This window comes from Hyla sarda, chromosome 3 (genome assembly GCF_029499605.1).
Source record: "Hyla sarda isolate aHylSar1 chromosome 3, aHylSar1.hap1, whole genome shotgun sequence".
Lineage (NCBI taxonomy): Eukaryota > Metazoa > Chordata > Amphibia > Anura > Hylidae > Hyla > Hyla sarda.
In genome coordinates, this window is record NC_079191.1 from 324,943,144 (window position 1) to 324,956,061 (window position 12,918).

A 12,918-nucleotide genomic window follows, 5' to 3' on the forward strand; every position below is an offset into this window, starting at 1 on the left:
AAAATGGTGTCACATGTGGGGGGTTTCTGCTGTTCTGGCTCCATGGGAGGTTTGTAAAAGCACATGGCCCCCGACTTCAATTTCAGCAAAATTCTCTCTCCAAAAGTCCAATGGCGCTCCTTCTGTTCTGAGACCTGTGGTGCGCCAGCAGAGCACTTAACATCCACATATGGGGCGTTTCCTTAATTGGGAGAAATTGGGCTTCAAATTTTGGGGTCCATTTTCTCCTATTACACCATGTGAATATTAAAAAATTTTTGAGTAACACCATCATTTTAGTGTTAAAAATCAAATTTTTCATTTTCTTGTCCAAGTTCAACACAAACCTGTCAAACACGTGAGGTGTTAAGGCTCACTATACCCCTTGTTACATTCCTTGAGGGGTGTAGTTTTCCAAATAGTGTGCCATGTGTTTTTTTTTTTTTTTTTTTATTAAGATGTTCTGGCACTATGGGGGTTTCCTAAATGCAACATGGCCCCACAAAACCATCATAGCAAAATTCCCTCTCCAAAATCCCACAGTTGCTCTTTCCCTCTTGAGCCATGTTGTGAGCCGGCAGAGCCCTTTATGTCAACATATAAGGTATTTCCAGACATAAGAGAAATTGGACTACAAATTTTGGGGGGCTTTTTCTCCTTATACCACTTTTAAAAACGAAAAAAAAGAAAGGGGCTACAAGAACATGTTAGTGTAAAAAATGCAGATTTAGATTTTTCTCCTCCACTTTGCTGCTTATCTTGTGAAACACCTAAAGGGTTAACAAGCTTTCTGAATGTCAGTTTGAATACTTTGAGGGGTGCAGTAGGGCTGGGCGGTATGACCAAATATGTGTATCACGGTATTTTTGTAACTTATGGCGGTTCCACGGTATATAACGGTATTCCCCCCCCCCCAAAAAAAAAAAAAATTATTAGCCCAGCACTGCGCGGTCTCAATCTGGGTACTACTCGCGTCACCCACAAGCGGTGCCCTCCTTGTCCTCTTTTTTTTATTGCCGTCCTCCGGCGCTGACACTCTATAGCTGTATCCCTATGCCGCTGCAAAAGGTAAACTAAATAAACTTTAATGCATGTTCCTACGTCAGCCTTAAGCTCTTCCTGGGGACGATGAACGTCGGAGAGCTGTCAGCCACAGTGACCGGCCGGTGATAGGTTGAGCGCCGGCTTTTTACATGACAGTGGGCTCAGCCTATCACCAGCCGAGGTGGAACATCGCTGCGGCTGGTGATAGGCTGACGGCTGTCCGACTTCCATTCCCTAGGAAGTTGGTCCGGACCGACGGGGAAGGTGAGTTAAAGTTTATTTTGTTTACCTTTTGCAGCCCGGGCATAGGGATACAGCTATAGAGTGTTAGCGGCGACCACAAATATGAGAGTAATTACCCCGATGGGGACAGCGTAGTGCTGGGCTAATTAATTGGGGGGAGGGAGAACAGCGCTTGTGGGTCACATATGATTAGTTCCCCGATGTGGGAACAGCGCAGCGCTGGGCTGATAATTCATTCATTCCTGAGGGGGAGGGGCCAAACCGGTATTGCGGTATGGGAAAAAATTCATATCATGCAGGACAAAAAATTCGGTATTCGGTATGAACCGGTATACCGCCCAGCCCTAGGGTGCAGTTTCTAGAATGGTGTCATTTATGGGGTATTTCTCACAGGAAGGCCCCTCAAATCCACTTTAAAATTAACTGGTCCCTGAAAAATTCAGATTTAGAAAATTGCTGCTATACTTTTGAAGCCCTATAATGTCCTCAAAAAGTAAAAACATGTCAATTTTATGATGCCAACATAAAGTAGACATATTGTATATGTGAATCAAAATATATATATATATATATATATATTATTTGGAATGTCCATTTTCCTTACAAGCAGAGAGTTTCAATGCAAAATTTTCAAGAAATTTTGGGATTTTTCACCAAGAAATGATGCAAGTAACAACAAAAATTTACCACTATGTTAAAGTGGAATATATCACGAAAAAACTGTCTCGGAATCTGAATGAAAAGTAAAAGCATTCCAGAGTTATTAATGCATAAGGTGACATTGGTCTGAGTACTTAAGGTGAAAATGGGCTGAGTCCTTAAGGGGTTAAAGTAAAATTGCAGATTTGTTGTCAACACCGCCTAAGAAAAATATTTAGCTGTCACTTTGGGGCTATTGTTTGGCATGTAGTGGAATGGAAGGATACATTAGTGAGATGGGCTAAGGATGAACCAGCTGTCATTGTTATTGTGGGAACCAACAACTGAATACATGATAGTTGGAGGTCTCTTTTCAGGGGTATCCAGGAATTTGTTTTTCTCCTTCAGCCTTACTTCAGTAAATTCCTTCCACCCTGCTATCAACCAAGGAGAAAGATTTGGGTTACTAGAGAACTGGGCTGGTATTGCACCTTAATCAAAAGTGGTCCACTGTGCTGGAGAGAATCCCCACAGGGGTGGCAAGTTTTTCAACTTGGAATGCGGAGGGAGGACACAGTGTTTCATACACAGGCAGACAGCGAGTGCTATTCACTGCCTATGGCCAAACAGCACTTCCTGAGTTCGGTCTCCTACCAGTCCAGCAGGAGATCAGCCTTTGCTTTTGAGCAGACGGAATGCGGTCTGGAAACCCCTAGTGGCCAGGTTTATAAGGCCATGAGAGTGACATAAAAAGACCTTTTTTTTTCTTCTTTTTTTAAATTTTTTTACAGGGAGTAAATTTACAAATCTTATTTATTTTACCTGCCGTATCACATGCCAAATTTTTTTAAGGACCGTGCCCCAGTCCCAGGTCCTTCATGGATCTGCTGTATTGCTGATCCATCACAGCAGACTAAGGGAGAAAGTGAATTCATGGTGAGTGAGGGCTCATACACGCCCCTTCCTAAACAGTGGATGTCGGAATGAGTAGCAGCAAAACAAAGCAATTTGTGAGTCAAATTTTGCATAAAAAGACATGTAAAGCATCTGCATAACTTCGTGAGTAAGTATAATTTTTAGTATGTTATGACAAGTACACTTTAAGGCCAAAATAAACTGTGTCTTTAAAGGGAATGTGCCATCAGAAGATGATCTATTGTTTTAATCAGGTTTTTATGTTAACCATATTTGTTAAGAATTCTCGGTCACCATTTACCATTGTGCTATCTATATTTTATAAATAATCCTGAAATCATGCAGTTTCCATTCTAGCTATTAGGTCTAAAACTAAGCTGATCATGTCCTAGAAATGCCTTTCTTCTCAGGAGCACAGTGAAAGGTGACACCGATAGAGCAATAAGATTAAATACACCACCATTCACAGCAGAGATCAGCATGACCTCTCAAAGGGTAGCAGAATGCTTGGTAGCATGCTCTTCTGAATTTGTCTTCTGTCTCTTTATCATGTATGGTTCATGGGTCTTGCTGTAAAGCATATGACTTAAACAGGTTATCCACCATAAGGTGTTTTTAGTACGTACCTGTTAGACAGTAATGGACATGCTTAGGAAGGATCTGCGCTTGTCTTGGGGCTAAACGGCTATGTTGTGAGATTACCATAACACTGTGTCTAGCTTTTTGTGAACTGGTATTTCCTTTTTGAGTTTTCTTCTTTGCCTACAAATCCCATAATTCCATTTTCCTCCCTCCCACACATCAGCCACCCCACCCATTGAAACATAAATGAGCTGCATCCATTTAAAAGACCTGTGGTTTTCAATCATGGTACCTACAGCTGTTGCATTAGTTGCAGATTAATCTCTCTCCCACTAAGCGATCCCTCCACCCATTGAAGCAGACAGGCTCCCTGTCATCAGCTGACTAGTGAGTCAAGTCTCGGCCGCATTGCAACCTGGGAAAAATCTGAGACAACAATCATTTTTTATGCTGTTAAAAATAAATATGGGGGGGGGGGGAATCCCATAATTGTGAGAAAATCATCACACACAGGTACAGACACTATATTATGAACTACACTAACTTTACAGTCCCTGTAGCATAGTCAATAAAAAAAAATCCTGGAATACCCATTAATGCTGTTAAAAACAGCTCAGGCAAGATGGCATTCCCCATAATAATACCCATTTTTATTACGATCAGCAAATGGAAACAGACTAGAAAGAAAGAAAGAAATGGAGAAAGAAAGAACACGTTTCAATATCTGGGTGTAATTAGGAGATAAATAATCCAGATAACACTTTTCCTTAAAGGGGTACTCCGGTACCACAGCTTTCTGGTTATCTAGCGTGTTTGTAGCAAGTTTAGCACTTTTGTAATTCACATGTTATACATCTGTCCACAGCATATATGTTTTTTACTGACCTCTTCCACACCTGCGGCCATGTTTGTTCACTGTTGTGGACAAGACGTCAGTGCTGCAGGCGATGCTGTTTTCTTTTCTCCTGAAATGGTTTCACCCCTTTTCCCCACCCCTGTATTGAATATTCATTGAACTGTTGCGGGAGGATGGATGTTTCTTCCCGCTGTCAGCCAGCCCTGCACGCGGCTCACAATGTACTGAATACCCTGTATCAGTGCTGCGGCTGACATGTAACCCCTTCCCAGCCATGGAGACCGTGCTCCCGCAGGGGGAATCAGGGGAACCGGATATCATGATTCCCCCCACGGGCGCACGGTCCCCATGGCAGGGGAATTAGTAACATGACAGCTGCAGCGCTATCATGCAGTTCCCACATAGGGGAATGAATGGTCATCCGCAGCGCTGTCCCCACATCAGGGAACTAATGATATGTGACCCGCAGGCGTTGCTCTGCTTCCTGGGGATGGGGGGGGGGGGGAGCAGAGCAGCGCTCGCAGGTCACATATGATCAGTTCCCCCCGCTGACAATTTATTAATTCCCTGATGTGAGGACTGTGGGGTGAGTATACTAATGAGCAGGGTGGGGAAAGGGAGTGCTAAAGGGCAAAGAAAAGAAAAAAAGTCGCCCACAAACGGCTGGAGAGCAACGCAAAACAAGTTGGCCAGGGCACTGAAAGAGGATACAGGCTACAAGGCATGCTGGGAGCTGTAGTTTCTAAAACAAAGGCAAAACGGAAATAGATGCTACATTACACGGACACACATGTGCAAAGAAAGGAAAAGAAAGACAAACAAAGAGCAAGCACGAGACCAGAGATAACAAGAAAACTTACCTGCAAGGGTAAGTAGAAACTGAAAAAACACTTTGGCCACCGGAGTACCCCTTTAAGGCTTAAAGGAGTAGTCCAGTGGTGATTCAGTGGTGAGCAACTTATTCCCTATCCTAAGGATAGGGGATAAGTTGCAGATCGCGGGGGGTCCGACCCCTGGGGCCCCCCGCGATCTCCTGTACGGAGCCCCGACAGCCCGCTGGAAGGGGGCGTGTCGACCTCCGCACGAGGCGGCGGCCGACACGCCCCCTCAATACAACTCTATGGCAGAGCCGAAGCGCTGCCTTCGGCAATCTCCGGCTCTGCCATAGAGATGTATTGAGGGGGCGTGTCGGCCGCCGCCTCGTGCGGGGGTCGACACCCGCTATCTCGGCGGAGAGCCGGGGCCCCGTACAGAGAGATCGCAGGGGGCCCCAGCGGTCGGACCCCCGCGATCTCAAACTTATCCCCTATCCTTAGGATAGGGGATAAGTTTTTCACCAATGGACTACCCCTTTAAAGATATTGACATTTTTTGTTTTGTTGCAGTGGCTGTTTCTGCAAAGTGATAACTGGACTATTAGATGTGGTGGTTGTCTTCTGACCTGCTGATGACTTATTTCTGTTCATAACAAAGTGGCTGTTTTATCAACAATTGCTGAGAAGAGAATAAATAAGTGTCAACTTAAATGGCTGAATTTCCTGGGAAAATGGTTACATCAACAAAACACTTGACAAACTGGCTACTGCTCTACTATTATAATGCCCTTTAAAGTGGGTGCTATAATATGTGTGTACAGTAGATGGCATCAGAGTACTATGAAATAAATGTGAGTGTTACTGGTGGAATATTGCTGCTGTCTGCAGCCAAGTAACTCGCTTAGTGATAATCCTTGATGAGAATAAAAACAAAACACTCATGGTTATTGTGCAGACCTTAATAATTCTGTGACTTGATCACAGCACTATGGTTATGTGTTCTGGACTGGTGCTTTTGGGAATTGCTGTAATGAAAATCTGTCTTCAATATCACCCACACTAATCTGTTGTACAGGCTTGTAGTAGTGGTGACACTCATGACAATGATATCTACTGGTCCCAGCTCTGTGCCTCCATTCCTCTGCAATCCCAGTTCTTCTGTACATGTAAATGACCTGCCTTGCTTCATTTGCAGGACCGAAATGCACCAGGGTGTATATTCACAATGTCCTTAACCCCTTAAGGACGCAGGACGTAAATGTACGTCCTGGTGAGGTGGTACTTAACGCACCAGGACGTACATTTACGTCCTAAGCATAACCGCGGGCATCGGAGCGATGCCCGTGTCATGCGCGGCTGATCCCGGCTGCTGATCGCAGCCAGGGACCCGCCGGCAATGGCCGATGCCCGCGATCTCGCGGGCGTCCGCCATTAACCCCTCAGGTGCCGGGATCAATACAGATCCCGGCATCTGCGGCAGTTCACGATTTAAATGAACGATCGGATCGCCCGCAGCGCTGCTGCGGGGATCCGATCATTCATAACGCCGCACGGAGGTCCCCTCTCCTTCCTCTGTGCGGCTCCCGGCGTCTCCTGCTCTGGTCTGTGATCGAGCAGACCAGAGCAGAAGATGACCGAAAACACTGATCTGTTCTATGTCCTATACATAGAACAGATCAGTATTAGCAATCATGGTATTGGTATGAATAGTCCCCTATGGGGACTTTTCAAGTGTAAAAAAAAATTTAAAAAAAATGTAAAAGTAAAAGTAAAAAAAAAGTGAGAAATCCCCTCCCCCAATAAAAAAGTAAAACGTCCGTTTTTTCCTATTTTACCCCCAAAAAGCGTAAAAAACATTTTTTATAGACATATTTGGTATCGCCGCGTGCGTAAATGTCCGAACTATTAAAATAAAATGTTAATGATCCCGTACGGCGAACGGCGTGAACGAAAAAAAATAAAAAAGGCCAAAATTCCTACTTTTTTAATACATTTTATTTAAAAAAAAATTATAAAAAATGTATTAAAAGTTTTTTATATGCAAATGTGGTATCAAAAAAAAGTACAGATCATGGCGCAAAAAATGAGCCCCCATACCGCCGCTTATACGGAAAAATAAAAAAGTAATAGGTCATCAAAATAAAGGGATTATAAACGTACTAATTTGGTTAAAAAGTTTGTGATTTTTTTTAAGCGCAACAATAATATAAAAGTATATAATAATGGGTATCATTTTAATTGTATTGACCCCCAGAATAAAGAACACACGTCATTTTTACCATAAATTGTACGGCGTGAAAACAAAACCTTCCAAAATTGCGTTTTTCGTTTTAATTTCCCCACAAAAATAGTGTTTTTTGGTTGCGCCATACATTTTATGATATAATGAGTGATGTCATTACAAAGGACAACTGGTCGCGCAAAAAACAAGCCCTCATACTAGTCTGTGGATGAAAATATAAAAGAGTTATGATTTTTAGAAGGCGAGGAGGAAAAAATGAAAACGTAAACATTAAATTGTCTGAGTCCTTAAGGCCAAAATGGGCTGAGTCCTTAAGGGGTTAAGGGGTGCTAGGATCTAGATTTACAATGCCCTTAAGGAGCTTTTTGATGTTACCAATATCTGAAAGGTTCTTAAAATCTTATGTCAATCTAATTGTACTTGATCAGGATTGCTGTGAGTACTTAAAGGGTTACTCCGTCCCTACAAGGATAAGATGTCTGATCGCGGGGGTCTCGCTGCCTACCAGTGGCAGTGTGGCAAGGAAAGGGTGTATTTCCCTTGCTAACTCTGGAGAATCCACCTGTGGCCTGATTAATGAGGTATCAGGAAGGGGAAGTGTGTTTAAAAGGAAAGGAAACAGAATAGTTGGTGCTCTCCCTGGGAAACAGCATGTCGCTTTAGGGGGAGACACTGGGGCCCTGTTGAGGAAGCACACAGCTGGAATCTGTGATTGGCCCCAAGTGACAGTGTGAACTGTGAGTAAAACAGGTTGCAGGGGCACATGTATTATGCTGGCTGAGGGTAGCTTACCAGTTAGTAGTCAGGGCATGCTTACATGTGTAGTCAGTGACCAGACGGTCTAGGACTTTGGTTTGTTCCTGAGTTATGTTTTGTTTTACCTGCAACTTGTGTAAATAAAGCTGGCGAGGTGCCAGACTTGTATACAGAACGGTTGTCTGGCGAGTTATTGCGAGGAAACGTGTCCCGTGGCAAGTAACCAGAATGATCCCAGAGCTAATCCCCGTGATGGAATGTTACATATTATTAACTATGGTGGCTAAATGCCCAGCAAAGCTTTTTATTGAAGTAGAAGAAAATATATTTCAAATACATAGTGTTGAATGTATGAATGATTAATGCTGTGTGCAATCCTCTAAATCAATATGCAGTATACCTTTATGTCATAGGTTATCTGAGCTCATGCTGCTTTTGTGGAGAACTGTACTCTACTAGCAATCTGCCTTCTCCATTATCCTCTGTTGTTGTGGCATTGCTCTTTTATTAGGATATAATTGTCTGCTTTACATGGCTCAGTTTCATAAACCCAGAGCTACACAGAGCTTTTCATTCTTACTGTATATAATTATAAGGTCCATGCTTGTCATATTAGAAAGGGAATCCGCATATTTAATTCTAAAAATGATAAAATCTGATGATCAGTTAAGTGCATGAGCGGTTGTATTTTCTAGGACCCTTTTGGTGGCTGCTTACCACTCAATAGGTGCTGTCATGACAAGATAATGTTACTCTCCACCCCCTCAATGCAAGCCTATGGGAGGCGGCTTGACTGCCACCACCCCCCCCCCCATAGGCTTGCATTGAGGGGGCGGAGCGTGATGTCACAATACTCCGTCCCCTGTATCGCCCGTCCTCAGCCACGGAGCATTCTTTGCTCCGTGCAGCTTGTTAACAGGGGTGCTGCAGGAGAGATCGCAGGGTTCCCCAGCTTTCAGACAACTTACCCCCTATCCTTTGCATAGGGGATAAGATGTCTAGGTGCTGAGTACCCCTTTAATGTGTCTAGGAACCACAACAACTCAGAAAGCGGAGACCATGTAAAGTTACAGAGCTGATTCGCTGAGTACTGAGGCCCGTAATGCATAAAAGTCACCACCAGCTGACAAGTCATCAACAGCTCAAAAGATTTTGAGCCAGGCCCTCTCATTGAGCATCAGTGCCTGACTTCACAAAGGGGGAAAAAATTCCTGTAGCTTTTAAGATATTCCAGGTATACCTGTGTTTGACAGATGGTCTTGCAATTCTTTTTGCCCTGATGTTTATTTTTAACAGCATTCAAAATTAGTTTCGACTCAGGTTTTCCCAGGTTGCAGTGGGGCCTGAGATGTTACATCACTAGTCAGGTGTTAAAAGGAGCCTGTCTAGTGTTCCTACTCCCACTAGGTGGGAGGGAGATCATTCTCCACAGGGCTGCAGGGAATTTTAGTTTTATGAACAGCATGCATAGCATCAGCTGTGCTGCAAAGGGTGTGGTGTGGGAGTGAGAAAAGTAAACTCACACTTACAAACAAGGGATCCTTGGACTTGTAGTTGCATGGAGGGAACTCTATCAGTAACTAGCCATTTCACAAAAAGAAAGCAGCAGCGTTAGTGGTCTTGCAACATATCCATTTAGCCCCAAGACAAGCACAGATCCTTCCTAAGCATGTCCATTACTGTCTGGCAGGTAAGTACTAAAGTCCCCTTATGATGGATAACCCCTTTAATGTGTAGTTGTCCCAATAATATGCAAGTCAGAGCAGTTTTCAAATTGACAACAGCTACAAGCTATCAGATTGCTAATGGTCACACAATATTGCAAATACAACTGTAGGTTAGGTTAGCTGTGAAACTATGCTGCCATTACCAGCCAACCTGCTTGTATTTACAGGCAGTTTGAAAACCACATCGACTTTTATGTCACAGTAGTTGCGGCCACAGGTATATTGGGGGAGATTTATCAAAACCTGTGCAGAGGAAAAGCTGACCAGTTGCCCATAGCAACCAATCACATTTCTTCTTTCATTTTTGAAAAGGCCTCTGCAAAATGAAAGAAGCGATCTGATTGGTTGCTATGGGCAACTCAGCAACTTTTCCTCTGCGCAGGTTTTGATAAATCTCCCCCATTGTTTTTTCTTTCATATATAAGATGTTGCTCACTTTAAAGTTACATTTTGTGTTCAGAATAGTCCAAGACCGAACCACATACTCCTTACTGCATTACTGTAAAATGAAGGCAATCCCATGGGTTAGGTAGCCAAGAAGCCTGAACATTGTATTGAAAAATATTCTTTGGTATGTTGAAACAAGAAGTGAAAAAGGATCTAACTGGGATAGCAAGAAGTAAAAGTATACACGGACTCCAGTAAGAAGGCGTTGGGGCAGTGCCAGTGCTTAAAGAGGTACTGCAGTGGGTAACAAATGTTTTCAAATCAACTGGTGCCAAAAAGTTAAACAGATTTGTAAATGACTTTGATTTAAAAATCTTAAAGGGGTACTCCACTGCCCCAGCTTTTGGAACATTTTCATTGGTTCATTATGGGGATTATTGGGGACCCCAGAACTCCAACCCCACTGATTTATTGTCTATTCCATGGATGGATGATAAATATTTGCTGTAGATGACATGCTAAATGTTTGCAAAGTACATCCAGAAAATCCAGTAATTTTTACTTTTATTTCTGATAACTGTGTATTCATCAGAAATTAAGTCTTTTAAAGCATACCTGTCAGATCCCACGACAAAAAAAAAAAAATGTTACCCAGTACCTAATCCTGACCATGTACATGTAATTTTTATACCTGTTTTACCTATATTTATTATTTAAAAAAAAATGCCTCTCTTCATTAGCTCACAGTGTTAGAAATCCTCTCAGGGGTAGAGGGCTTGTCACACTCTTGTGGCGGTGGGAAGTGATTTGTGTGTCGGCTCATGCAGGCTTGTTCATGAGCATCTCTTGTCTATGAGTCATGGACAAGCCTGATGCTGCTGCAGGACTGGTTAGTGTCCCAGCAGGTATGGGGACCCCTAGTGGTGGGATTTTTAGGAGCCGTTTCTTTATTAAATATTCAACATTTTCAAACAACCAGATTACCAAATGTCTCTAACTTTCATTAGTAACAACATAGAAAAGTTTTTGGATCTGACAGTGCTCATTTAATGTGTTGCACATACGTGTTGAAGGCATGTATGTATGTTTGTGTGTGTACATACATTGAAGTTGTGTATGGTTGTTGTTCACACTGTAATATATACTTCATGTGGGTTGTGTGGTTAAGTTTCTTAATTGTTAGAACTGTGCTTTGGATTTCTTCCTAAACCAGATTTCTAAGTATCAGATGACTAGAAGTTTTATCCCGATTAGTATGCTCACTTTCTGTAGACCTGGGGGAAATCTCCTTCGTATGTTTAAGGTAGCAATAGCAGCTTTGTCTGCCTTGTAAAGTCTATCTGTTCTGCTGTAAAAGCCATGATTGTGTCATCAAAAGAGAGGACTGTATAGACGCTGTTTGCGCATTGGATTAAGAGATTACATGAAACCCCTAGGGCTCCTGTGTATTATACTGTAAAGCCTACGATTTCTTCTTTCTGCTCAGAAAATAATTATGTACTCCATTAGCCTTGATGAATTATAAGCCTCTTTTTAGATCTTAAAAAATACTCAAAGAACCCTCAGTGATGTATGTTTAAAGGAGTCTTATCTTCATTCATAGCATATATTTTAGTTTTGGTCTATAAAATATGCTGTGATTTTTTTTCTTTAAACTGTCTAAACAGAGAAAAGAAATGTACCGTATATATCGGGGTATAGCATTCATCGGCCTATAACACGCACCCTCATTTTTCCAAGGAAATCTTGGTAAAAACTTTTTTTTTTTTTTACCAAAATATCCTTGGAAAAATGAGGGTGCGTGTGTGTGCAGGTGTACCTCGATAAACTGTTTCTGGAGGCTTCTGCAGTTCAATGATTTAAAGCAAGCGCTTTAAATTATTGACGTGCAGTGGCTTCTGTGGGGACAGAGTGCCGCTGCTCTATTCCCTCCCCGTCCCCAGTTTTATAGTTAAATATCCCGCCACTGCCACGGCCCAATTCCCTCCCTGTCCCCGGTTTTATAGTTAAATATCCCGCCACTGCCCAATTCCCTCCCTGTCCCTGGTATTATAGTTACATGTGCCCTGGGGACTGCGGTCCTTCATGGTCCGGCGGTCTCCTGATCTGTCACTGTGCGCTGCACACTGACTGACAAGTGACGTCGTGTTGAGGACGTCACTCGTCGTTACGCAGCGCACAGTGACAGATCAGGAGACCGCCGGAGCATGAAGGACCGCAGTCCCCAGGGCACATGTAACTATAAAACGGGGTCAGGGAGGGAATTGGGCCGTGGTGGCGGCAGCGGGACATATAACTATAAAACCGGGGACGGGGAGGGAATTGGGCAGTGGCGGCGGCGAGACATATAACTATAAAACCGGGGACGGGGAGGGAATTGGGCAGTGGCGGCGGCGGGACATATAACTATAAAACCGGGGACGGGGAGGGAATCGGCCAGTGGCAGTGGGACTCTGGCCAGGCAGAAGCTGCTGCATTCCAATGATTTAAATCGCCCGCTTTAAATCATTGAACTGCAGCAGCTTTTGCCTGGTCACAAACAGTCTATCGGCGTATCACACGCAGATAGACTTTAGGCTAAAAATATTAGCATAGAAAATGCATGTTATATGCCGATAAATACGGGTAATTTTATCTTTATCTGTTATCCGTTTACCTAAATAATACAAAGAAAAAGCTTGACAGCTTGAGGACGTTTTTTTTTTTTAATTCGCTCTTTTTCCCTCCTCTCTT

At 43.1% G+C, this 12,918-nt stretch overlaps 1 protein-coding gene across 4 annotated transcripts in view; it reads left to right on the forward strand.

Annotated features, from left to right (window-relative positions):
• VTA1 (vesicle trafficking 1) overlaps positions 1-12,918 on the forward strand; it is a 270,718-nt gene that overhangs the window by 18,540 nt on the left and 239,260 nt on the right. Inside the window, exon 1 of one of the 4 annotated variants that reach the window (XM_056567243.1) lies at positions 10,266-10,476. The exons of the other annotated variants lie outside the window; for them this stretch is intronic. The gene's annotated coding sequence lies outside the window, so the exon portion shown is untranslated. Of the gene's footprint in view, positions 1-10,265; positions 10,477-12,918 lie in introns of those variants that run through there. 4 annotated transcript variants of the gene reach the window in all.